The sequence below is a fragment of the Armigeres subalbatus genome, chromosome 1 (assembly GCF_024139115.2).
Source record: "Armigeres subalbatus isolate Guangzhou_Male chromosome 1, GZ_Asu_2, whole genome shotgun sequence".
Classification (NCBI taxonomy): domain Eukaryota; kingdom Metazoa; phylum Arthropoda; class Insecta; order Diptera; family Culicidae; genus Armigeres; species Armigeres subalbatus.
Window position 1 is genome coordinate 57,265,474 of NC_085139.1, and position 25,606 is coordinate 57,291,079.

Genomic DNA, 25,606 nt, shown 5'->3' on the forward strand with positions numbered 1-25,606 from the left:
GAAAAGCCAGCTTGGGGACAGTTTAAGGACGGCCAAATTAATTCATGTTTGACGTAATGGTGGTTTGTTTTGAAATTAATAATCTTTTCATGAGAAGCCTATAACAGATTTCAATTTTGTTTGTATTAAGGTTCCGAATAGACGAAGCAGAATACCACAAATGCTGAAACTCCGTCTTAAGGCAGTTGGAATGCAGATTTAATAAACGGTGTTCATTGTTTGTCGTGCTTTTCGAAAATAGAGGTAATAAAATAGAAACTTTAAAATTGTAAAAAAGATCTGGCTGTGACTTGCAATAGTGAAATTGCTTACTTCAACACAGTGATACCCTGCGGCATTTGTTCAAGCGGAATATTTTTTATTTTTTTATTTTATTTTTATTTTTATTTTATATTATTGAGAGGGTGCTCCAACATTTATTCGAGTTGGCGCGAAATCCCTCAATTGGAAAAGTTTTCTGATCACCATACACGACTCAATCATAATATTGATTTTATTGGCATTCATCGGTGAATCCAACATTTAAAGCTCAAAGTAGAGCACAGCAATGAAGAACAGTATCAATAGGTGTCGCAAGCGAGCAAGCAGTATGAAGCAAACAGAGATTGAAATTTCAGCAAAGGGTCAATTGCATGAACAGCATTGTTGAAATCGCTGTTATAATGCCTAACGTCCACCCAGGAACGGCTTTGGTATTTAATATCATGGTGACTATTCTTATCTGTGTCTCGTCCAGGGTGGGACGACCCTACTTATGAAGATAAAAACTACTGCATGAACTTGACTTGGCAGCGTGCCAGCTCGGAGGGTATGATATCGAACGTCTATTATACTTATCATTCATTATACCTAACGTAATTATGGCTATATCGTATTTGTGCCAATGGGTTATACCCTTTATGAACAATCAAATCCAGTTCTACTAACAGAGAGTTCAGCTAATTTGTTTTTCAACTCTTCTGGGCTGATCCACGGAAGCAAGCGTTACTTTCCGATGAAAGCATATAAATAATTTGCAAATTTATTATGAGGAGCATGCCATTTCCACACTGAATCCGCGCCGACCAAAATTTAAATCCTCATCAATTCCGCGTGACTTCATATATAATCAGCTATAAAACCGTAGGGGTAACGTAGCGTAAGGTAGGGTATGTAGGGTTGCGTAACGTAAGCGCTCATGTGTGGCACATGGGAGTAGGGGGTCTCCATACGCTCCAAACAAAAAAAAAATATGAAATGCCGCTTACAGAAGGGAATGGGGTTTGCAAAACTCAGAAAAACGTAATTAGTGTACCGCCCATTACGGTCCACGACTGAAAATACGACATACAAGTGAAATGTTTCGATTGATTTGTAAGCATATGCAGTATTTCGAAAAATTTCGTTTCAGGTGGTTCGAAACGAAATTCCGCGGAATTTCGCGGAATTTGAGCATGGCGAAATCTGATTTCTTGATTTCGTTTCGTTTCGTAAAATTACAAAAATTCCGATAGAAAAAACTAGCTTCTAACGAAATCTAACGGAATTCCGCGGAATTTCGAAACAAATTTAAACTTAAACCATACTTGATATTATCAAAAATTTTGGCTGCGCCGCTGAACAAAATCGTTAAGTTGTTTTCAAAACTTTAGGTTGTACAATTTTTTCTATCAACTATTATTTTAATCTATTAACTACATAACCCCATTCTTAGTCGACAAATACGTTTGTAGTTTTCTTCTATAACACGTCTTCAGTGTTTCCAAGATTCAAATTTATATTTTGTGATATTTTTTACTATTTGTTAGAGTTTCCATTTCCCGGCCATTTTTGCTGTCTCGGGATCCGGGATGAAAATTTTTGTATATCCTGGGAAATCCCGGGATCCCTGGAATTTTCGATGTTTTTAAAAACATATTGTTTTTTGTTTCGAAAAAGTTTTTTTTTATGTTTAGGGGTAAAATTCATATTTTAGAAAGACCAGATGATACAGAATTCAACTTAAAACTAAATTAAATTTCAATGTAAATCGATCCCTGGTTTGACTTCAAAAAGCAAATAGTATTTGCGTTTGTGTCGGAAATCAGGGTTTCTAGAACAAATGTTCGTCGAGTTCAAAAAGACGCGTTCGCTGTCCGTCGAAGTAGGTTTGATTGTTTGTATTATATTGGATTAAGACCATTTCAAAGTTTTCATTTAAGCAGCGTATTTTCTGTGACAATACTAGGTAGTGTCAGGCACACTTGGACCATAAACTCACGCGTCACAACGAAAACACAATAGTAGAGTTGCCTATACTCCATTGCAGGTTAATGACTGATACTTCTACCAGCAGTTACAGCTCCCCTATTCATTAACAGGTTATAGGCCCAGGAATGTTTCCAGATCTACACCTTAGTGTCGATAAACTAGTCCTAAAGACTTTATCAAAGACCAACTAATTAAGAAACTAATCTTAGACGTAATCGCAGTATGTACGGGATCCATGAATCGGTTGTGTAAGTCGCGTGGCGCCGTGGGATAATGAATTGACTGCGTTAATTATGGGTAGCGTCGTACCGAATTTATCGGGGCAGGTCAGCAAAAGTCTAAGAAGAGCTTTAATCCAAAATATTCAGCAGCTGGTCAGCAGAAGTCCTGAAGGAACTCGGATCAAAATATAAACATAGGGGACGAAGAGCTCAGGATGACTAACTCGGTGTTAGGAGGGCCAAGAAGATTAACGAGGCGTGCACAAATGATAATTAAATTACGCGTAAAATAGAATCGCAAAATAAAACAAAATAGAAAGCAAATTTAAACTTTATTTGATTTATTAAAACTATTTCACATAAATCAATGAATTAAATCAATGTAGATTTAAAATTAAAACTATTTTTGTGTCCATTTTTATGCTCTTAATATGTACATCAAAATGAATGTAAATTTACAAAATATTTCATGCTGCGTAGAGAAATTCTGAAATGTGTATCGGATAGTGTGCGACTCATCGTTGTAGACGGAAGATAAGCAGGAACTATACTTGTTGTTTAAATATAAGAGAGCTGCAGTTGCTGGCAGAAGTATCAGTCAACAGACCGCCATAGGGTAAAGAAAACTCTAGTCTTGTGTTTTCTTTGTGAGGGAGTTCCCCTTGGCGTTGGGCGTTCAATGCAAATAAAAATTGTGAGCATACACACTATTAGTAAGCCTGAAGTAAAATCTTTCGATTTTCGGGATTTAAAAAATAATATCCCGAGAATCGGGAAATCCCAAATTTTCCAAAATCCCGGAATTTTTCGTCCCGCCATCTATAGTATTTGTACAATATGAATGCGGAATCGATCGTGTAGCTGTTGGTCATGGGACGGCAATTAGTCCGGGAAATGAAAAAATCTACCTTGCGAAGCAGAAATTTGTTTGACCAGTGTACAATCGACCTTGTTGCTGTTGACCACACCAGCTAGTGTGGGAGAACGTGAAGTGATAAAACTTATCTCTCCATCGAAGAGCACAAAATTATTTAGTACGGAATCGATCATATTGTAGAAGCTTATTAAACGAAGCACATTAATCTTGCGTTGGATTGATTTGAAACACAGTTTTCGTCTTCTTGTTTTCAAAATATCTTCGCTTACAATAAATATTTAGTCGCTTACCAAGGGGCTTCACATGAATTACCTTCTCTACTAACCAACAATTCCCTCTCGTAGCCCTCACGGAGATGCAGAGCATTCCTCGGTCAGCTCATACTGGCCATAACAGCTGTTCTCATATGTCAAGGGCACACAGACAATAGCTCAGTTCGTTGAGCTGATTGTGTATAAGACTTTGGGTCTGTGAAATTTAATCTAAAGTACATATCTTTGTGCATTTTAGAAAGGTGCACAGGATTCTTCTAAGTATTCATTTTCTAATTTTGACTTAGCTCAATACTATAAAATCATGCTGACAAGACAATATGAAGTTTGCTTCAGCACAATTACATTGTTCTTAGGTGAACTAAGGTTTTAAACAAAATTTGAATCCGTATATGAAAAATCCCAAAATTTCTATATATTTTTATACTTATTGATATAAAATTGATCATATTCGGGAGCACACGCTCCACGATAAATTCCTTTGAAAGCGGCATAAATTCTGTGGTATTGCCTCATCGTCAATGGTATATGCGGCGAAATGCGGTGATTTATCACAGTCTGCCTCTTCTGTTATTATAGCTCTATTGGTCGCAGAACAGTTATTTGACTTCGAAAAAGTGAAATCAGAATTGTGCACATAATGTTAAACCAATTTAATAAAAATTCCGCGGAAAAAAAATTAAAATTTCGTTTCGTTTCGAAAAATTTCGAATTAAATGAACCTAGATTTCGTATCGTTTCGAAGTCTCGAAAGTAAATCTATATTTCGTTTCGTTTCGATCCGAATCAACATAGATATTTTTAATTTCGTTTCGTTTCGTATCGTTAGGAAAAAGTGTGTTATCGCATACCCTTATTGATTTGCAATATAATTCTATTATGATTTTTCGCGTGGGAAAAAATATATAGACATATAGAAACAAAAAAGTGATGAGACCAACATTGTCCCAGAATTGATTAAAAAGTTACAATAAATGTCATTTATAATCGATGAAGGGTTTTGGTGCACTTTTTGAATAGGGCAACCATCTTGAATTGGACAAACAGAGAGAAATATAGATTCACTTCTGTGACTTCAAAACAATACGATATACCATTTGATTGGAAATTTTACGAAAAGAAACGAAATTTTTATTATTTTGAATTGTTTTGCATTTTGTTTTGAGTATTATTTTTAGTTGCAAATTTAAAAATCAAATAACTGTTTTGCTACCAACGGCATTTTAGTAACAGGATAAGCATGCTATGATAAAATGACGCGTCCTCGTGTATAACATCGAGCTCGTTGCTGTGTAAAACAAGCTAAAAGGCATCATCACCACCGGTACCCCCTTCCCCACATTTCAAAGGAATTTGTCATGGAGCGTAGGTATGTCACCGAATCTGAAGCCACGGAATGCCTCTCACGATGCGCTACTTATCGCGAGTGTATACAGAAGTGACAAATTTGAGACTTTCCTATTTGCATTCGAATACAAATCATTGTTTTGAATACAAAGTGTGGGAACACGGGCAGAAGCCATGAACAGAATTACAAAACATGATATGGACTTGATTGATAGGAAAAATAAAAGAACAGGCAACAATATCAAACATTTGCACCGAAAAAAATACTCAAATATCAAGATATGCTGTGGATAAGAACTAGTCAATATCACATGATATTGATCACTTATTACAAATAACATAACTTGTTCTCTTCATGATATTTTAGAGCACAATTTTGATATTGTAGTCTGATCTTTTATCTCATATATCAGTCATGTCCATATCCCATTTTGCTATCCAATCAAGGTTTGATATTATTGAGCTATTTTCGTCTGCTCGGGAAGTGAGAACGAAATTACAATAATGTCACAAAATGTCACGACTTTAGCTGGGATTTCCTATGTATTACACTGTGGTACTCGGGATTCATCCTCAGTATTTGATTCCGTCCAGATACGATTGGACCAATATTGCAGCGCTCAATATGCGTCTATACGCTTCAAATTCATTAGATTTTGAAGCGTATAGACGCATATTGAGCGCTGCAATATTGGTCCAATCGTATCTGGACGGAATCAAATACTGAGGATGAATCCCGAGTACCACAATGGCAATCCCGAGTACCACATACACGTGCTTATGTGTTATTGCAACATTGAGTTTATTGCCCACTACAGGAGTGGCCGTATACATAAAAAAAAATGCAGCACGAGTAGTTCAAGAAAGAATAAAATTGTCATTTCGTTTTAAAATTGCAAACTGTTATGTGATGTTTGATTCTTTAATAATCTTTAAACAAACTTTCTTTTATAACTGTTTGCATATATTTAAATTAATCATTTGGAAAACCACGAATCGTATCTGATGAGACTTCGTGTTCTTCTAGAGAGCAATACCAGGCTACATGATAAAGAAATTAAATATTCAATCTTACCATTCACGTCTAATGCAACAAAGTCGCAAACGCCTTTGAGATGAAGTATCAAGAGCAAAAGAGTTACTTAGCCTAGCAACCCTATAACCAGAGACCGGCGGAGTGAAAAACTGTCGAAATGGCAACGTATGAAAATGCATGAAATCGTGAAAATGATACTGGCAGCACTTGTACTTTTTGCTTGCTTCTTATGCACGGAAGCTTGAAAGTACCCATTGAAGGGGTTTTATTTACCCATTTTTCAATCTAGTACTGAATTGTCAAAAAATGGGTGTTTTTTTAATAACATAAAAGGAGTTTAATTACCCCATTTTTAAATAACTTGTCCAGTAACAATAATGGGTAAACAGTACTCTTACGTGTTCATCGAAACGCGGCCATTTTTTCTTAATATTGTGTTTGTGTTTTGAGCCGGTCATGAAAAAAACTTATTTTATTAACAAATTTAGTATGTTCGTGCCATAGAAAATGTCCAAAAAGTCCCGAAGGTAAGTTCTTATGACACTCGCTATAAAATTAATTCAAGAAATCACAAGATGAGTTGGTAATGGTATCGGTTTTCTTTGTTGCAGACAATCTATTTTGTGCTCCGGCTTTTGCATCATTATGAAATGGTGCTGCCTTGGATTCACCGATAAATATTTGATTGGGAACGTTCAACCATTCGCAGTCGAATGCAAAAGGATTTTGGATGTTTTTGAAGTGTCCCCGGATGAAGTACAGAAGGATGTCCATATCCGTAGCAATGAGAAAGCATCTACAGTAGCCACGCTCTAGTGGCAGAGAAGCTCGTTTCAAATAACATTTAAGATATGAAATAAATGTAGAATATGTTGTTTTTATGAATAGTCTTTAGTTGTTTGAATAATTTAAATCCATCTCGAATTCCATAAGAAATCCAAAGAATAAAAAAATTTTAAGAAACGAGTTATTTTTACCCATTTTACCGCAAAGGATGAGGGGTTAAATTTACCCATTTTGTGAAGTTTCCTTCAAGTACTCATTAATGAGTAAAAGCGATTTACTCATTAAATGAGTTATGCCGCTTTTCTTCATAATGGGTACGAAAGTACCCATTAATGGGTACTTGAAATCTTCCGTGTGGATGCAAAAAGTAAACAAGTCGAAATGGAACCGCTTTCGACGGTTCGATTGGAAACAAGATGGCGTCTTCGCCGATCTCTTATTCTAGTATTTCTAACTTAGCCCACCAAGCTCCTTTGGAAACAAGTGAAACAAGTAGAAACTAGAAGCTAATAAACTTCACTGATTTTCGCCACTCCGGAAGTAATTTGGCACAAATTCACTGCACACTGCGGCATTACAGTAGCATCGACCAGGAACTAGAATCAAATCAAATAAATCGCACACAAAGCGAGATAAAACTTACTAAAAAGTTTGCTATCCGATAATTTCCGTTGTCTATTTGATGTAAACACAAATAGAGACGTAGCCACCATAGGTCTAGGTCCTTGCTTGGTAACGGCTCCGATTCCCTTAGATGGCGTGCTTACCAGCTTGTTCGGCGGCAGGAGGCAGCAGAGGCAGATCTGAAACTTGCGGCTGGTGATCGTTTAGCTTGTGTTGAAGTGCGTCTGACAGCAGGGTTCAGCTGCAATGCGCTCGAAGCGGTGGTTTCCGCTGTGCGGTTTCCGCTTCGGCTGTTGTCGGTCTTGATGATGTTTTTTGGCCTTGTTGCCGCCCCCGCCACCGTTGCTGTTGCCTCGCTTCGTCCTGGTGCGGACCATTCGGTTCGACGCGCGTGTGGTAAAAAACTCGCACCCGGCGCAGGCACTGCTTCTTTTCTTTCGTTTGACCAGAAGGCCCGTAACTTCAGGTATCATGTATCAGAACGTCGGCTCCAGGAGCACATTCACCTCAATTTGGGAGATTTGTGCCATCGCCTTCACAGCCTTTTTCATCACACACCTGACGTAAAACAAAAAGGAAAGGAATGTGGATGGGAGAACAAAGGGAATGTTTGGAAAAGGGCCCTTGAAGAGAGCATACAACGCATAAGCGTACAAGAGCTTATAGCTCATTACCACAACGAGTTATGAACATCAAAATACTCTGAAGTTTCAGGTTTCTGAAGTCAATTTCACTAAGTAAGTGTTTACCAAATATTTGGAAGCGCAATTGTGCATAGACTGGGCAGTTACATATTAGATGATAAGAAGTTCCATAATCGGATTCACAAGTATCGCAAACAGATGATTCAACGCGTTGAATATTTGCCATGTGATATATTAGTCGGCAGTGACCTGTCAGGGCCTTGACTAAGACACTGCAGTTCTGTTTAGACAGATTAGCTAAATAGCTTGCTACTACCGGATATACCTATATAAATTTATATAAAATATTAGGAAAAAGTTACGAATAAGATGTTAGGCCCAGAAATGTAAATGCTTATAAAATAGTGAAATTATAACCGAATTACAAAGTTTATATACCGTTTGAAAGATAAACTCATCAATTTTGTGGTTATGTGGTGATATGCTGGTTCTGGAGATAATGGCCACCGGGAAACGACTTCCACGGGGACCTTGTCGGTCATATAAGGGGAGCACAAAAATCGCATCATACATGCCTTTCGATAGCTAATTCCACATAGATTATTATAAAACGGTAATGTATGGTTCATGAAAGGGCCTACGACGAAAGTGGGTACTCCTGGAATCTGCAAGGTGCCTCCGGGGAATCCGTAGGAGGAGACATTTCCGTTTTAACACCAAAATATGCCGTGCGGCGGCTCTTTCGTCATGATTTTCCACAAAATAGATGATTATGTGCTTGAAATCGATATGTGACCACATTAGCCACTCCTGGAACTTATAAGGTGCCTCTGGGGACCCGTAAAAGGCGACAGTTCTATCTTGACACCAAATATGACATGCGGCAGCTCTTTCGTCATGATTTTCTACCAAACAGATGGTTATGCTCGAAATCGATAAGTGACCACATTGACCACTCTTGAAACCTATGAGATGCAGGGATCCAGGGAACCCAGAGAAGGTGACATTTCCGTTTTTATACCGAAACCAATAAGTAACCACATTGTCAATTTATGGAACCTATGAAGTACCCACGGGGAGCTCATAGGAGGGGACATTTCCGCGTTTACTCTCACTCACTCGAAATCGATTAGCGACCACATTGGCCACTTTTGAAACCTTTGAGGTGCCTCCAGGGAACCTGTACAAAGATATGTATTTTTATTTTTATACCACGATGGCCGCTACATGGCATAGCGGCTCTTTCGATATCATTTTCCATCAAATAGATGGTTATACTCTTGAAATCTAATATCAACCCGGGGGAACCCCAGGGTCAGTTTCGGTAATTGTGGAGTGCCTCGGGGAATCCATTGAAAGGGACGTTATAGTTATTGCATCATAATCTGCTGTGTGGTAGCTTTTATTTCATGATTTTCTATCAAGTAGATGAGTGTGCGTTTGAAATTAATTACCATTTCAATTGGTCGCTCGTGAAATCTATAAGGTTCTCCCAGGGAACAAATAGAAGGGGTCATTTACGTGTTCTTACCATAGCATTACGCTCGGTTGGGTTTATTCATGTCCTTTTTATCAAATAGATAATTAATTCCAAACTTATTATCTACAACCTACACGGTACCCGCAGGAGTCTCATGTGAGTCGATATTGAAGCGACCATGGAAATGGAAATATCGAGACGTGGAATAGAAAATCCTTGGAGAGCTGGAGAGAGCTTGGAGAGCGAAGGAACCATCACAGTAGCCCAAAAAATATTTTTTAATATGACATAAGTTAAGTCATGGAACATCGACTCATGAAGGTTTGATGTAAGAATGGAATGTGCTCACCTACGCTGCTGCTAACCGCAAGACGAGCACATCTGTATATGGACGCCATATACACATGTGCTCGACTTGCGGTTAGCGGCAGTACGGCCAAACCGGTGCGCTTCAGAGCATCTAGAAATAGCCAATGTGATCAGTAATCAATTTCAAATAAAGAACAATTTCAAGCGCATAACCATCTATTTGAAGACTTGTCATAAAGAATGAATAACCGAACGCCATAATTTTGTATAGACATGATAGGTTTCCTGGGGCATTTTGAATGAGCAGTGTAGGGTCGATCCATGGAGCGGTGAGCACAACAGCACGAGAAGTGGTAGGCACTGCACAGAGGCGATGGTTCGATGTGGAGTGTCAGAGAGTGACAGACGAGAAGAACGTTGCCAGAATCCGAATGTTGGTGTCGGGTACCCGATCGAATAGAGATCGGCACAAGGAAGCAAGAGCAGCTGAAAAACGAACCCACCGCAGGAAGAAAAAAGAGTACAAAGAACAAGTTATAAGTGAGGCGCAGGAAAAAATGGGGCAGAACGATATGCGGAGGTTTTATGAGTATGTCAATGGCGTGCGGAGAAAGACAGCGCCATCTCCCGTCATGTGCAACGACCAACAAGGGAATTTGCTGACAGATAAAACCGAAGTGGCTGCGAGGTGGAAGCAACACTTCGAGACTTTGTTGAATAGTGGAAGTGACGGTGCATCGGTGAGCAGAATAAATATTAGCGACGATGGACAAGCTGTGGAGTCGCCTACACTAGATGAGGTTTAAGTAAAAAGCTGTTAAAGAGCTGAAAAACAGTAAGGCTGCGGGGAAGGACCAGGTCCCGGCTGAACTTCTCAAACATGGCAGTGAGCAGCTTTATGAAATTCTGCACCATATTATGTCGAAAATATGGGAAGACGAGGAAATGCCTGCTAGCTGGTTGATTTAGCCTCATTTGCCCTCTCTTTAAGAAAGGGCACAGACTGGAGTGCGCCAATTACCGAGGAATAACCCTCCTTAATTCGGCGTACAAAATTATGTCTCGTATTCTGTTCAACCGATTGAGACGGCTTGAAGAGTCCTTCGTCGGCGAATACCAAGCAGGTTTTCGTGAGGGCCGATCAACGACGGATCAAATGTTTACCCTGAGACAAATCCTTGATAAGTTCCGGGAGTACAACTTGCAGACACATCATCTGTTTATTGATTTCAAGGCGGCGTACGATTCAGTGAAACGGAATGAATTATGGCAAATTATGCTTGAACATGGTTTTCCGGCGAAACTGATACGGCTGATTCGTATAACGTTGGACAATCAAGTGTAAGGGTTGCGGATGAAATATCGACGTCATTTGTTACCTTAGATGGATTAAAGCAGGGCGATGCACTCTCGAATCTACTGTTCAATATAGAGCTCGAGAGAACGATTAGGAGAGCTGGTGTGCAAAGAAGCGGTACCATTATCACAAAATCGCAAATGCTCCTGGGATTTGCGGACGATATCGATATTTTCGGGATTGATCGCCGTGCCGTGGAAGAGGCTTTTGTGCCTTTTAAGAAGGAGGCAGCGAGGATTGGACTCACGATCAATACCAGCTAAACGAAGTACATGGTCGCTGGCAATCAACGTGGGTTCATTAGTGGAAGTGGTAGCGAAATGGTGCTGGATGGTGAAAAATTTGAAGTGGTAGAAGAATTTGTGTATCTTGGAACATTAGTGACGTACGATAATGATGTTACCCGCGAGGTGAAAAGGAGTATTGCAGCTGCAAATAGGGCTTATTACGGACTTCGTAACCAGCTTAAGTCCCGTAGTCTGAAACGAAAACAAAACTCGCGTTGTATACTGCTCAGATTCTTCCGGTGGCTTTATAGGCCATGAAACATGGACATTAAAGGAGGCTGATCGGAGAGCTTTCGGAGTGTTTGAGCGTAAGGTGCTGCGGACAATACTCGGCGGTGAACAGGAGAACGGTATCTGGCGGCGCCGCATGAATCACGAATTGTACCAGGTGTATAAAGGGCTGGATATTATTAAGCTTATTCAACACGGCAGACTTCAGTGGGGTGGTCACGTTGTTCGTATGCCGGAAGAACGTCAAGTGAAGATAATATTTAGTAGAGAACCCGGAAGAGGCCGCAGGCTTCGTGGAAGGCCGCGTACACGATTGCTTTTTGCAGTTGAAGAGGGCCTGGGCGCTCAATGTTCAGGGCGACTGGAAGCGATTGGCCCAGGATCGAGTCCAGTGGAGAAGGATACTCCATTCGGCGTAGGTTCATCGAAGAGCTGTAGCCCATCAAATTAATTAATAACTTGGAAAAACATGGAGATAGAGCTGCCCAGTACATGTTTATATATACATGAAAACTTGTTGATATAAACATGAACATATCTTCTCCTAAGGGTTCCCCAGGGCACCTCATAGGTTCCAAAAGTAGACAATGTCACTAATTGATTTCAAGCGCATAAACATCTACCGGGTGGAAAATCAAGACGAAAGAACCGCTGCACGGCATATGTTAGTGTAAAACGGGAATGCCCCTTCTACAGGTTCCCCGGGGGTATCTCATTGGTTCGAGAGTGGCCAATGTGATCGCTAATCAACTTCAAGCGCCGGATCATCTGTTGGTAGAAAATAACGATGAAAGAGCCACCGCACGGCATGGTTTGGTGTTAAAATGGAAATGTGCTCTTTAGGGTGGCTCAAAAAACACTTTTTCAAATTTTTTGATGGGCCGCCCTCTTATTCGGTTCTATTTGATGCCCTGATGCTCTGGACAAAATTTCAGCCAAATCGGTCAACGTTTGGGCAGTGCTAAACTCGTTGGAAGTTTATATGGTAAAATGTATGCAGAAACATCCAAAAACAGTGATTTGCAGTTGGACGGCACAATTTACGATCAAGAACCATGATACTCATTCAGTTCTTGTAAAATAAAGTACAGAATGTTATGCTGAAAACCGCGAGAAGATTAGAGTTTATTACACAAAGATATTAGCATTTTACTGGAGTGTTGTAGGGGTGAATTTATTTCTTTTCAAAGGTAAAAGAAACGAAATTTGCTCAAACCCCACTGCAGAGAAATGCTAATAACTCAGCCGGGCAAACTCGAATCTTCTCGCGGTTTTCTGCATAACATTCTGTATTAAATTCTCCAAGATCTGAATGAGTATCATAGTTCTTCATCGTAAGTTGTGTAGTCCAGCTGCAATTTACTGTTTTTGGATGTTTCTGCATACATTTTTCCATATAAACTTCCAACGAGTTCAGCACCGCCCAAACGTTGACCGATTTGGCTGAAATTTTGTCCAGAGCATCAGGCCATCAAATAGAACCGAATAAAAGGGCGGCCCATCAAAAAAATTGAACAAAGTTTTTCCCATACTAATTTGAGCCACCCTAGTGCTCTTCTTTGGGCTCCCAGGGGGGCCCAGGAACCTCATAGGTTCTAAGGGTGGACAATATGGTCAATACAGTCAAACCTCCATGAGTCGATGTTCTATAACTCGATATCGACTCATGGAAGCAAATTATACCACTTTAAAAAAATATTTTCTGTGCTACTTTGGTGGCCGCCTCAAGCAACTTTCCAAGGATTTTCTATTACACATCTCGATATTTCCATGAGCCAATGGTCCCTTCAATTTCGACTCATGGAGGTTTGACTGTAATCGATTTCGGGCGCATAACCACCTATTTGGAGGAAAATTACACCGAAAGAGCCGCCGCTCGGCATATATTGGTGTGAAAACGGAAATGTATCCTTCTGCGGGTTCCCCGGGGGCACCTCATAGGTTCCAAGAGTGGCCAATGGGGTCACTCATCGATTTCCATCGCATGACCATCTTTTTGGTTGAAAATCATGACGAAAGAGCCGCAACACGATATATTTTGGAGTTAAAACGAAAATGACATCTTCTACGGGTTCCCCGGGGGCACCTTGCAGGTTCCAGGAGTAGCCACTTTTGTCGGAGGTTTCATGGACCATATATTACCGTTTTATGAGAATCTATGTAGAATTAGCGATCGAAAGGCATATATGGAGCCATTTTTGTGCTCCCCTTATATGACCGACAAGGTCCAAGTGGAAGTCGTTTCCCGGTGGCCATTGTCTCCAGAACCAGCATATCACCACATAACCACAAAATTGATGAGTTTATCTTTCGAACGCTATATAAACTTTGTAATTCGGTTATAATTTGACTATTTTATAAGCATTTACATTTCTGGGTCAATATGACCCTAAAACTTGACCTAACATCTTATTCGTAACTTTTTTTTGTGAGGTCGTTCCTGTTCCACCTCAAAATACTTTTTTCATGCCAGATGCTTCATATATAAAATATTGAAAGTCAAGAAATTTCAGAACGATCAGATCATCAGGTAAAAAGTTATTCTACTTTGAAGTTCCGTTTTGGGTCATATTGACCACAACATCTTACTAAGGTTATACTTATTTTATTTGTGTATTATCTAATACATGCATTCATCTCTTAGACTAGGTGATCCGTGTTTTCCTAACACTATCATCCTTATTTACTATGATACATGTTTTGTTATTATTAATACATTTCAATTGCCTCTGGTAGTTAGGATTATTCCTCTGGTTGAATTCAACCATATGTAGGAATTACAATGTTTAAAAATTAAACTTAACTTAAACTAATTGGAATGTCACTTTATGTGTCCAATTGACCTATCCTGTCAACATTTTTTATTCGCTCTATCAATTCTTTATTTTACTTAATGCCAACTCTCCCAAAGAACTCATATTTTTGACGCCTCTAACTATTTTCAAAATTTATAACAAAAAATCAGAAGAGTGCTGTTTTACGCCCAACATTCACCCGATTTTGAACACACATCGGGTGAAATTTACAGTCCGGTTCACACGTGCAGCACTTTTTTGGTTTTTGCTTTCGTTTTTTTTAAATATTTAGAGGTTTCAAAAAATATGGCAAGGATTCAGGAAAGGGGTGATATATGGTCGTACCTCTTTTCAATTGCATGCAAAGTATACATATTTGGCCTCCATTTTGTACACTTGTTCACTATGATATGCGATCTTGTGTTTGCTGGTTACGCATACTTAAACATATCCATTTACTTCAATCATTTCTTGTACAGGTAGGGTTAAGGCAGGTATTTTCGTCTTTTCGTCATAGTCTCGAAAACCAATAAAAGAGAAACTTTTTTGACAAACTCATCCGTATCAAATCGTAGGCTCAGGAGATACGTTCTGCTATAGTGGAGTTCTAGCTAAAGGAGGATCCTTTCGATGGTTTTAGCTCCTATGACGATGGACGGAAGTACCTGCCGTGTCCCTAACTGTCGTTACGGATTAATTGTCTCGTGCTGTTTTTATGCATTGGTTTTACCGCTGCACCTTAGTGGAGCGGCATGGGGCATCTATGCTTAAGAGGTGAGCCAGCCTAGGGCTAAAAACCTCTCATATAAAGACAAAAAAAAAGTTGTGCTTTGCGCGGCAGTGGACCGCATCATAATAGGGGAAAATACCTATTCTTGGCAGTCTAAGACATTCGTCAAATTGAATGATAAAAATAATGAATTCTTACACTAAAACACAGGTACAGTTTAATTGGTACACATTTGTATGCTCTTTCTTTGATGATTGGCGTTCACTAAATATAACAGCTTTTACCACAAACTCAGTAAATTTAATATAAAGTAACATGTCAACATTTCTTCTATTGGCATAGCAATTTCTATTATCAGCAATGAGTTTGCTCCCTTTAGCAACTAGACATGGAAGTAGAAAACTGGTAATGTATTGGTGCCAAATTCTGGTTGTTTATATCCTCCAGTAGTAAAATTCATTCATGTTTATCGGCCGCACGCTCATCTCGCTTCACTCAATTTTGGAACAAACTTTATTGTTTATCAAAACTGGCTTAACACAAAACATGAATTTTTAGCCTTGGCATCAATTTTATGTCATGTAGGGGGTCGTTCAAAAATGGCGTCCACAGTTTGAGAGGGGAGGGGGTCAAGATTTTGTTAAAGTGTGTACACTCGGTCTACCAAAAAGCGTGACAGAGGGGGGAGGGGGGTCTGAAAATCTCAAAAAGTAGTGGACGTCATATTTGAATCACCCCTAGACAGATAGGCAAAAGCATTTAAACACATTGTAAAACAAATTTAACCCTTATGCAGCCAACAAAAAACAGACGTGAGTGGCAGATTGGGTAGCCGTGTACCCAGATATTGACAATTTCATAACTTTTACCATTTTCAACCTATTTGAATAACGTTGGCCATTTTGGAGAAGGGAACTTACATGCTTTTTGTCCGTTGCCAAGATTTACATCTTTTGTCTTTTGTAATGGCTTATAGGGAGGGGCCCTTATAAGGAGGGGCCCTCCTTAGCCGTGCGGTAAGACGCGCGGCTACAAAGCAAGACCATGCTGAGGGTGGCTGGGTTCGATTCCCGATGCCGGTCTAGACAATTTTCGGATTGGAAATTGTCTCGACTTCCCTGGGCATAAAAGTATCATCGTGCTAGTCTCATGATATACGAATGCAAAAATGGTAACTTGTCTTAGAAACCTCGCAGTTAATAACTGTGGAAGTGCTTAATGAACACAAAGCTGTGAGGCGGCTCTGTCCCAGTGTGGGGATGTAATGCCAATAAGAAGAAGAAGAATGCCTTATAGTCGTAAGCAAATATATAATTAATCAATTTTAGTTGAAACGAAGCTCGTCGGTTCTGGAAGTATAGTATATTAACAATATATTCCACCTCGTGAGTCTTCATATGTTGAATAATGGGCAGCTGCAGCACTGTCCTATCCAGCCGCTGGAGCCACCCCATTCTTACACTACGTTCCACAGTTGAATAATAGATAATACCCTAAAAGTAGGCAATTATTTATGGTTGAAATGCGCTATGTAGGAATGGGAATGGTTATGATTTTTTTGATGAGCTTGGAAATTATTGAAGATGCAAAAGGAAAACGGTCCTGTCAGCCACATAAGGGTTAAACTACTACGGTGTTGCTATCACTTTTGATATAATTCATGGTCTGCGTAAAAATCAGAATAGAAGCATTTGTATTTTAACACTTTTTTTTAAATAAATGCCATCGCCGGATATTTTGTTCGCTAAAATCAAATCACATAGAGTTGTGCGTGGTATCTTTCTAGCGTGTGTTTGATATGCTCACAAACACATTCTCTCGCTCTATTCCGAAGTGTGCTGCTGTCAAAGAAAACTAACAGTCCCGATTTTATTTAGTGAAACATAGAGCAAATATTGCATAAATTTGCTCTTTGTGGTGATAATCAAGTGGTGATAAAGTGTAAAAAGTAGTTTACGTACTTAATTTGTCGCGTCATACGCAATAAAGAGGAGAAACAGGCGATTCAAAACAATAAGTAACAGTTTGCTTTTCGTGCGCTGCTTTCTTTGGCAATGCAATAATGGCAAGGATTTCGTAGGCGCAAATTTGTTTCGGTGATTAACACATCAAATCTTGCTACTTTTACACAAACAACTTATTCAAATGAAAGCTTAGACTTGAAATTGTGTGACTGAATCAAAATTATGTTCATAAATAGTGCATGTTTGCTGGAAAACGCAAATATTGTTGAGGGTGCCAACAACTGTCGCACCCTGCCAATGCCGTATTCTACCCTACTGTAAATCAGAATATGGTATTCCTGATGTTTCGTACAAAATGAAGGGTTGAATATCTACATCGCCCATTTCCTAATTTGCATTTAATATTAATTATATCTAGGTCGATGTCGATTTCTTGCTTATGGAACACTATGTGCATTGTATCGTCGTCGTCGGGGAAAAGAGTTTTGTCGCAATGCATATGTACCTTTTTGATGCTCATATACAAATTATTCAATACTTTACTCATTCTGTGATTGACTTTTGTTATTTATTGTACATCGTCTTCAACTTATAAATTGCACAGACTGATTGTTTGACTCAATCCTATTTTAAAAACTACTCCGTTGAATAGTCTGCAACATAAGACTAATGGATTATTGTGACCAGGATGTAATGGCAGTCGATGTTGCACATTATGACATCGAAAATAAACATCCTCTGAAGCATCACTCGATGGCCAGCCAATGGTTCCAAGTCAATCAAAGCACAGCTATTTCGGTATGGAGGCAGGTTTGATGGATCGTTCCATGGTAAGCGGCGCAAGCAGTAGTTGATGAAGCGTTTCTGTATTCTCTCGATGCGTTCGATATGAACGGAATGATACGGATACGGAGCACAGATTTGCACTCCATACTCTAGTATGCTCCGAATGAATGCACAATGTAATGATTTGAGAGGATGGACATCATCGACCTGTGCTGCGTATTACGCCGTAAGAATCCGAGCACATAGCGATGGCCTTAGCAACTGATAAATGCTCCGTAAAACGCAGCTTACTGTCGAGAACGATTCCAAGGTCTTTGATCGATGTAACCCTCTGAAGCGCTGGGTGACTCCGACAATAGTCGTAGGTTATAGAAGAAGATCGGCAACGAGTGAATGTCATGGCTTTGCATTTAGTCGGGTTTATCTGCATACCATTGATTTTGCACCAGTTTGCAACATTTACAATATCAGTATGTAAAGCACAACAGTCTACGAGCGATTTTATGGCACGGTATATTTTTAAATCGTCGGCATAAAGCTGTTTTACGGAGCTCAGGTTGTTACACAGATCATTAACGGAAAGAATAAAGTTGAGCGGACCTAGAATACTGCCCTGCGGTACTCCAGAGGAAGTGTCATAGGTATCAGACTTGGCGCCATGTACTTTGACGAAAGCCTTGCGACTTGCGAGAGGATAAGTACGATTTTAACCACCGAATGATCCAAGTAGGTAAGCCAAGTCGGTCAAGTTTTTCTATCGCTAGTGCATGGGGCACTTTGTCAAAAGCTTTTGAAAAGTCAAAATAAATAGCGTCGACCTGGCTACGGTTTCCAACTCGTCTAGCACTGTATGAGTGAATGGCATTAGGTTGGATGTCGTCGAGCGCTTTTAAATAATGCGAAAATTGTTTCTATTTCTTTCAAATCCCATTTGCACTGCTCGAAGTAATAATATCAATTTTTTCCTTCTTCAACAAAGAAAACAATCTTTTTGAACGAGTCACTCGTAGTTCCTATACCCGGTCCGTAATAAAATCAAGCTTTGGAAGGTACATGCAAATCTTCTTTGATGGTTCTCGCATGGATTTCTCAGAAATTTTGACTTCCTTGGTAAGTTTTTTTTATGGAACGCACCAGGTTGCGAGCAATCTTTCCACGAGCCGATTTGATTACGTTTGGCATACATGCAAAGCATGGACGTCCACTTCCCGGCTTCCGTTGATTAGACCCATCCTGCAGAGATGTTTTAAGGCGATAATATGTGGTCAGAAGACATCCTAGTACCATAGCAATCTCATTCGGCGTCTTCTGGGCGAGCATCAAACTAGTAGCCACTTCTTTTGCATACATTCTTAGAAGTTTGCACAAATACAATCTTTCGGTGCAGCATTTGAAACTAACAAATATACTGTCAACATAAATTAGTCACTAGCTACTCGAACTAATCCAAAATTCAGATTTGAACATTTTCGCATTATTTTCTGCCGCACCCTATATATATATATATATATATATATATATATATATATATATATATATATATATATATATATATATATATATATATATATATATATATATATATATAAAGATCGTTTGATATGTTTTATGCAATACATGAAAACGGATACTTAATGATCCGAGACTTTTCAAATGCTTCAAAGCAATATTAAAGGGTACTGTGGTTCTGTCTTATACAATTCTTGTATATGCCAAGTTCTTATACAATACCTGCATGTGAATAATGCAGGACTGTATTAAAATCTGACATCCCTTGGTTGGGGGCATGTTTCCACACTATCGCGAAAGACAAACCTTGAAACAAAACACTTAAAATATTTATCATGGTGCTTCAACTTAGTGTTTTCGAAATCGGAAAAGAATTCCCGCAAACAGTTCGTTGTTCGAATTTCGGGTGTGTCGGGTCCGCACGTGCGGTGGTGCGACGAAGAAAATTGTCTTCCGATGAACAAGAAAGCCAACATTATTCCAGATTTGCCCATCGGTAAACAGCCTAAACGGCTGCAGCTTGAGAGATGTTTTCCACAGGCAGCGCTTGCCGGAGGTGCTCTCACAGAAAGTGATTTTCAGCAATTCGGATGTGAAGAAAGAAAAATAATAGCAGGTGGGCAGTTGTATCATCAGACCGGAACAGTACATCACGACAGTTGAATGATTTTCTCGCAACAATAACAACATTTTTAATTGCCAAAACATTGTTGAAATAAGAAAAGCTCGGCGCCATAATCCTGGAAACTTTTAGGATCAAGGGTGGGATTATTCAAGAAAGCTATTCGATTGAATAATCATTTTGTTCAATTGTATTCTTTTTTCAAGACGTCTAGTTTGCACAACGTGTCGGACGTTTTTGTCATGGATAGTTGCCTGGTGCTGATGCTGCTTAACTGGTGCAAATGAAATGAGTATAGCCCTCTGCATAACTGAGCTCTCAATGACCACTCAGCCATGACCACATGGCTCCAACAGTCAGCATCAGTCTATATGAAGACAGGATATAAAAAGATATTAACCGTTGTGTGGCCGGCAAAAAAAACACCCTTAACAGGCCGGCAGGGTACCCGGGTACCCACGAAACTAAAATGCTTATATCTCTGGAAATTTACAACCGATTTCAACAATTTTGGGCTTATTCGATTCAGAATTTTCTCTTCTATAAAGATGTTATCAGGATGAGCCGATCCGGTCAATTCGATTCCTGGAAAATCCGGATTTCCAGGAACATGTCCTGCATAAATGATACTGATCGTGGATTTCAGTAGCTAATCAGCTATATGGGTATCAAACTTCTTGAAATTTCATCACTAGAATGATTTTTATCGATTTGGGTCCATCAGAAATGCAGACTTTCGATTGGCCATTCCAGAACAGGTTCCTCGAGGGGCCTTCCATTGTTCAATGGAACATCCACAATATGGGTATCAAACTTCATGAAATTAACTCTTACGTATATCATTCATGATCCTAGGCTCACCAGACAAGTTGACTCCGGAGTGGCCATTCTGGAACAGGTTCCCCGGGAGCCGAGGTTGGCCAAAAACATTTCTCATTGGAACCCCAACAAAATGGGTGTCAATTTTTTTGAAATTGTTTAAGCGTTCATTTCTGATCTATTTGGGTTCATCAAACAAGTTCACCGCGGATTGCCAATTCTGGAACAGGTTCCCTGAGGAGTCAAGAGTGTTCATAAACATTTTCAGAGCCGCATTTTGATTTAAATCAATTTATCTAGCAATGTGAGAGCAAAATCAATGCAAGGACCACTCATTGACGCCGGGTCACCAGCAGAAGACCTACCATAAGATTCCGGACACTCGGAGATATGATCGATTCCAGAAATTCTTGAAATTCGTCATTTGTTGTGAGAGCAAAATTAATGCAAGGGATACCTGGTGGTCCCCAAATGGTGCACCAGAAGTGCAGGGACATCCAGAGCAGTGGTAAATTATTGGAGTTCGTTCTAGAAACTTTCGAAAATCGTTTGTAATATCAGTATGGAAGCGCGAGATTGCGAATATCATTCATTGTCCCGAGTGGCCACCAAGAAGTCCTCCTGAAATACCGGAATTCCCAAAGCAATCGTCATTTCTTACATTTTGTTTTCAACAGTTTTTTTTTTGTTTTTGTTTTGTTGTAACAAAGTAAAAATAGAAGGAGACGAGAGCGGGCTTGGTAGTCATAAGGCTACTGCTTCTGCCTCATACGCGGAAAGTCGTGGGTTCAATCCATGGTCCGTTCCATTCTCCTACTTTGTATATTTTTTTATATTTATCTCTAGCATTCGCTAGAACTGGAAATGGACTTCCATACCATTTCCATTTCTATTCTTATACCTTCAACTTGACTATTCTAGCCGTATCTGCTAGAATTGGAAATGAACTAAAGAGCTCATTTCCTACATCCAATTAGAAATTCCATCAGTTGCTTTCTATCTATAACATTGACAGTTCGTTAACCAAGACGGACCTCTGCCTCTCGAACCTTAACCTAAAAATAATATTCCGTACGAACTCGGACAAGTGCAGAGGTATATTCGGCTTGCAGTGGGCAAGTGATGGGTGACTGAAAAAAAAATCAATAACTAGATGCGTTCCCTCAGTAGATGAAGAAATTGGCTAGTCCTATCAGTTTCGTCGTTCCAGTTTCAAAATCTACCTGTCTAGCCCTGAAGGCCGATCAACGACGGATGAGATGTTTAGCCTGAAGATGATCCTTTATGAATTTCGGGAGTACAACTTGCAGACTCACCATCTGTCTATTTATTTCAAAGCAGCGTATGATTTAGTGAAAAGAAATTAGCTGTGGCAGATAAAGTCTAAACATGGTTTTCCGGCAAAGCTGATTACGATCATACGTGCAACGCTTGATAACTCGAAATAAAGTATTCGGGTTGCAAACGACGTATCAACCGCGTTTGTGACCGTGGAGAGATTGAAGCAGAGTGATGCGCTTTTAAATTTATTGTAAATATTGCACTCGAGGGGGTGATTAGGAGATCTGGTGTGCAGAAGAATGACACTATCATCACATGATCGCATATGCTCCTGATCATTGCGGACGACATTGACTACCCTCGATCGCAGGGCAGTAGTGGACGCATTTGCCCTAATGAAGAGGGAGCCAACGAAGATAGGCTAAATCATCGACTCTACCAAGACGGAGTACATGGTTGCGGGTAAAGATAAAAGTAGACCTATTGGTGTTAGTGCTGAGGTAGTGCTTGATGGGGAAGTTGTTGAAGAATTTGTTTATCTTTGAACACATGACATGTGACAATGACGTTTCCTGTGAAGTGAAAAAACGTATTGCTGCTGCGAACAGGGGCTTCCTCGAATATTGGAAACGAAATTTGCTCTGATTCGTAAGAATGTAAAAAGAGGCGAACAGGAAAGCTATTGACGTTTTTGAGCGAAAAGTGCTACGTACAATTCTCGATGGGAAACTAGAAAAAGATATGTGGCGCAGACGCATGAATCACGAGCTGTATCAAGTGTATAAAGAAGAAAATATTGTGAATCGTATAAAATACGGCAAACTCCAGTGGGCTGGTCACTTAGTGCGAATGTCGGAAGAAAGAATAGCAAAAACAAAATTCAGCAAAGATCCGGAAAGAGGCCAGTGACTTCGTGGAAGGCCACGGACACGCTAGCTGCTGCACGCGGTGGAATCGGACCTGGAAACTCTAAACGTACATGAAAACTGGAGGAACATCACCCAAGATTGACAATTGTGGAGCTATACAATACGTCAGTCAAAGATTGTTTAGAGCTTCTAGTGGAGTGTCTTCACTTGTCATAAGACGATTTCGTACTATCTTATTTTCTTCCACCATTTGAAGTAAACGAACGATTTATTGAACGTCGCAGCATTATTGGATGTATTGTGGCTATCCGTTTAGATTGCATCAATTATGCTCTCACATTTCTTAACAAGCGATTTCTAAAAACTCACAACTTTCTAGGACGACTTAAAAATTGGCACATCTTCGAAAGTTCCGAAGCTTCCAGATGCTCACCTAACGGCCACACGGTGTCAATGAATGATTCTCGAATTGATTTTGATCGCACACAGCTACAAAAAAAAGTCGCAGCTTTCTAGGGCGAGTTTCTAGAATTTATTACCTTTTCGGCTATACCGGAGCTTCTGGAGCACCACTTAGTGGCCCCCGGGGTAAACGTTCGTTTCTTGAAATGATATTGGTCTCATTTTGATGCATAAATCGTTTTGTGAAACAGTACGGTTTACGAGGATGAATTTAAAAATTGGCCCTTTTCTCAGAATGTTCCGGAGTTCCCGGAGGACCATTTAGCGGAGTTTTGCTCTCACATTCATAACAAACCACTGTATTCTAGGACGATTTTCAAGAATTTGTCTTCACTATGGGTGTTCCAGACCTTTCGTGCCAGATGACCAATGGTGGTCAATGCGTTGCTCATGCAATGAATTTACTCTCACAATGCTACAACAAGTAATAGTTTCTAGGACGGACTTCCAGAATTGGCATTACACCATCAATAGATTTATAAAAAAGAAATCGTAACTTCAAAATATAATCTTCTACACCTGGTCATTTCTCCTGATGTTCCAGCACTTTCTGAAAACCACTTAGTGGCCATACGGGATGAATAAGTAGTCCTTGTATTGATTTTGCTACAACACTAAAATTCTAAAAAGTCTCAGTTTTCTAATATAATAAATTTTCAGAATCGGCAACTTCTCCGGATGTTTTGGAGCTTTCGGTGGTCCACTTAGTTGCCTTCTGGTGTCAAAGGGTGGTCCTTGCAATGATTTTGCTCTCAACACACGGATTGCAAAAAACTGCAGCTTTCTTTTTTTCTTTTTATTTATATTTATTTATATTGACAAGTATTCATGGCCACTTAAGACCCTACGGGGAACCTGTCCTGGAATGGAAGCTATAAAGTCAGCACGTCTGGTAACTCTAAAACAATAAGAATTTCAAGAAGTTTGATGCCCATATTGTTGAGGTTCCATTGAAAATTGTTTATGATCATTCTTGGCCCCACTGGGAACCTGTTCCGAAATGGCCACTCAAGTTTTCACACATCACAACCAAGATAATAAACAACAGTCTGCTGTGGAAGTTTCAAGAATTTTGACATCCATATTGTTGATGATTCAATGAGAAATGTTTGTGGCCAACCTTGACCAAACAACCCCCCCCCCTTCCCCACCCGGGAAACTTGTTCCAAAATGGCCACTCCGGAGTCTACTTGTCAAGAACACACGCAGGAAATAAATTCAAGAAGTTTGATACCCATATTGTTGATGTTCCCTTGAAAATTGTTCATCGCCACCTATGACCCCTCGAGGAACCTGTTCTGGAATGGCCAATTGAAGATTTGCACTTCTGATGGACCCAAATCAATAAAAATCAACCTGCTGATGAAATATCAAGAAGTTTGATACCCATATTGCTGACTACCTATCGAAATCCACGATCAGTATAATCTATGCAGGACATGTCCCTAGAAATCCGGATTTCCCGGTGATCCAAGGGACCGGACCGGTCCAATCCTAAAACCGCATGATAAAGGATAAAATTCTGAATCGAATCAGCCCAAAACGGTTGAAAACGGTTAAAAATTGCCAAAGATATAAGCATTTTAGTTTTGTGGGTACCCGGGTACCCTGCCGGCCATTTAAAGGGTAAAAAAATGTCGGAACCCCTCCCTCAACCCCTCCTTAACCAAAATTTCAGTTAACCCGTACAATCGATTTTGGCCGTCATTATTGTGGATATGACAGAGTTTCAACCTCCTACTATGAACATTTATTTAGATATCGCGAATTGAATTCCAAAAAGGTACCCGGGTACCCAGCCGGCCACACAAGGGTTAATTGCTGGAACGAACGGAGCTCGGACGCATAGCGGATTCGACACAGGATGCTATTTTCGACGAGTTGCAGAAACAAATGCACATTGGTTTGTCTGTGACATTTTGCAAGATTGAATCCATCATAGATCGGAGTCACTGACTGACAAACCAATTCAATTTGCATGCGATGCAGTGTATTGGGATTGTTTAGTGGAGTTGGTCCCAATGGATTTTCGTTAGAAGCTTGGTGTTGGTTTTCGCTAGTTGGTTGTT

General features: G+C 39.7%; 2 protein-coding genes across 7 annotated transcripts in view; both read right to left on the bottom strand.

The window, feature by feature from the left end:
- LOC134225871 (uncharacterized) overlaps window positions 1-25,606 on the bottom strand; it is a 346,329-nt gene that overhangs the window by 143,826 nt on the left and 176,897 nt on the right. The gene's annotated exons all lie outside the window — the stretch shown is intronic.
- LOC134225844 (uncharacterized) overlaps window positions 1-25,606 on the bottom strand; it is a 374,271-nt gene that overhangs the window by 74,082 nt on the left and 274,583 nt on the right. The gene's annotated exons all lie outside the window — the stretch shown is intronic.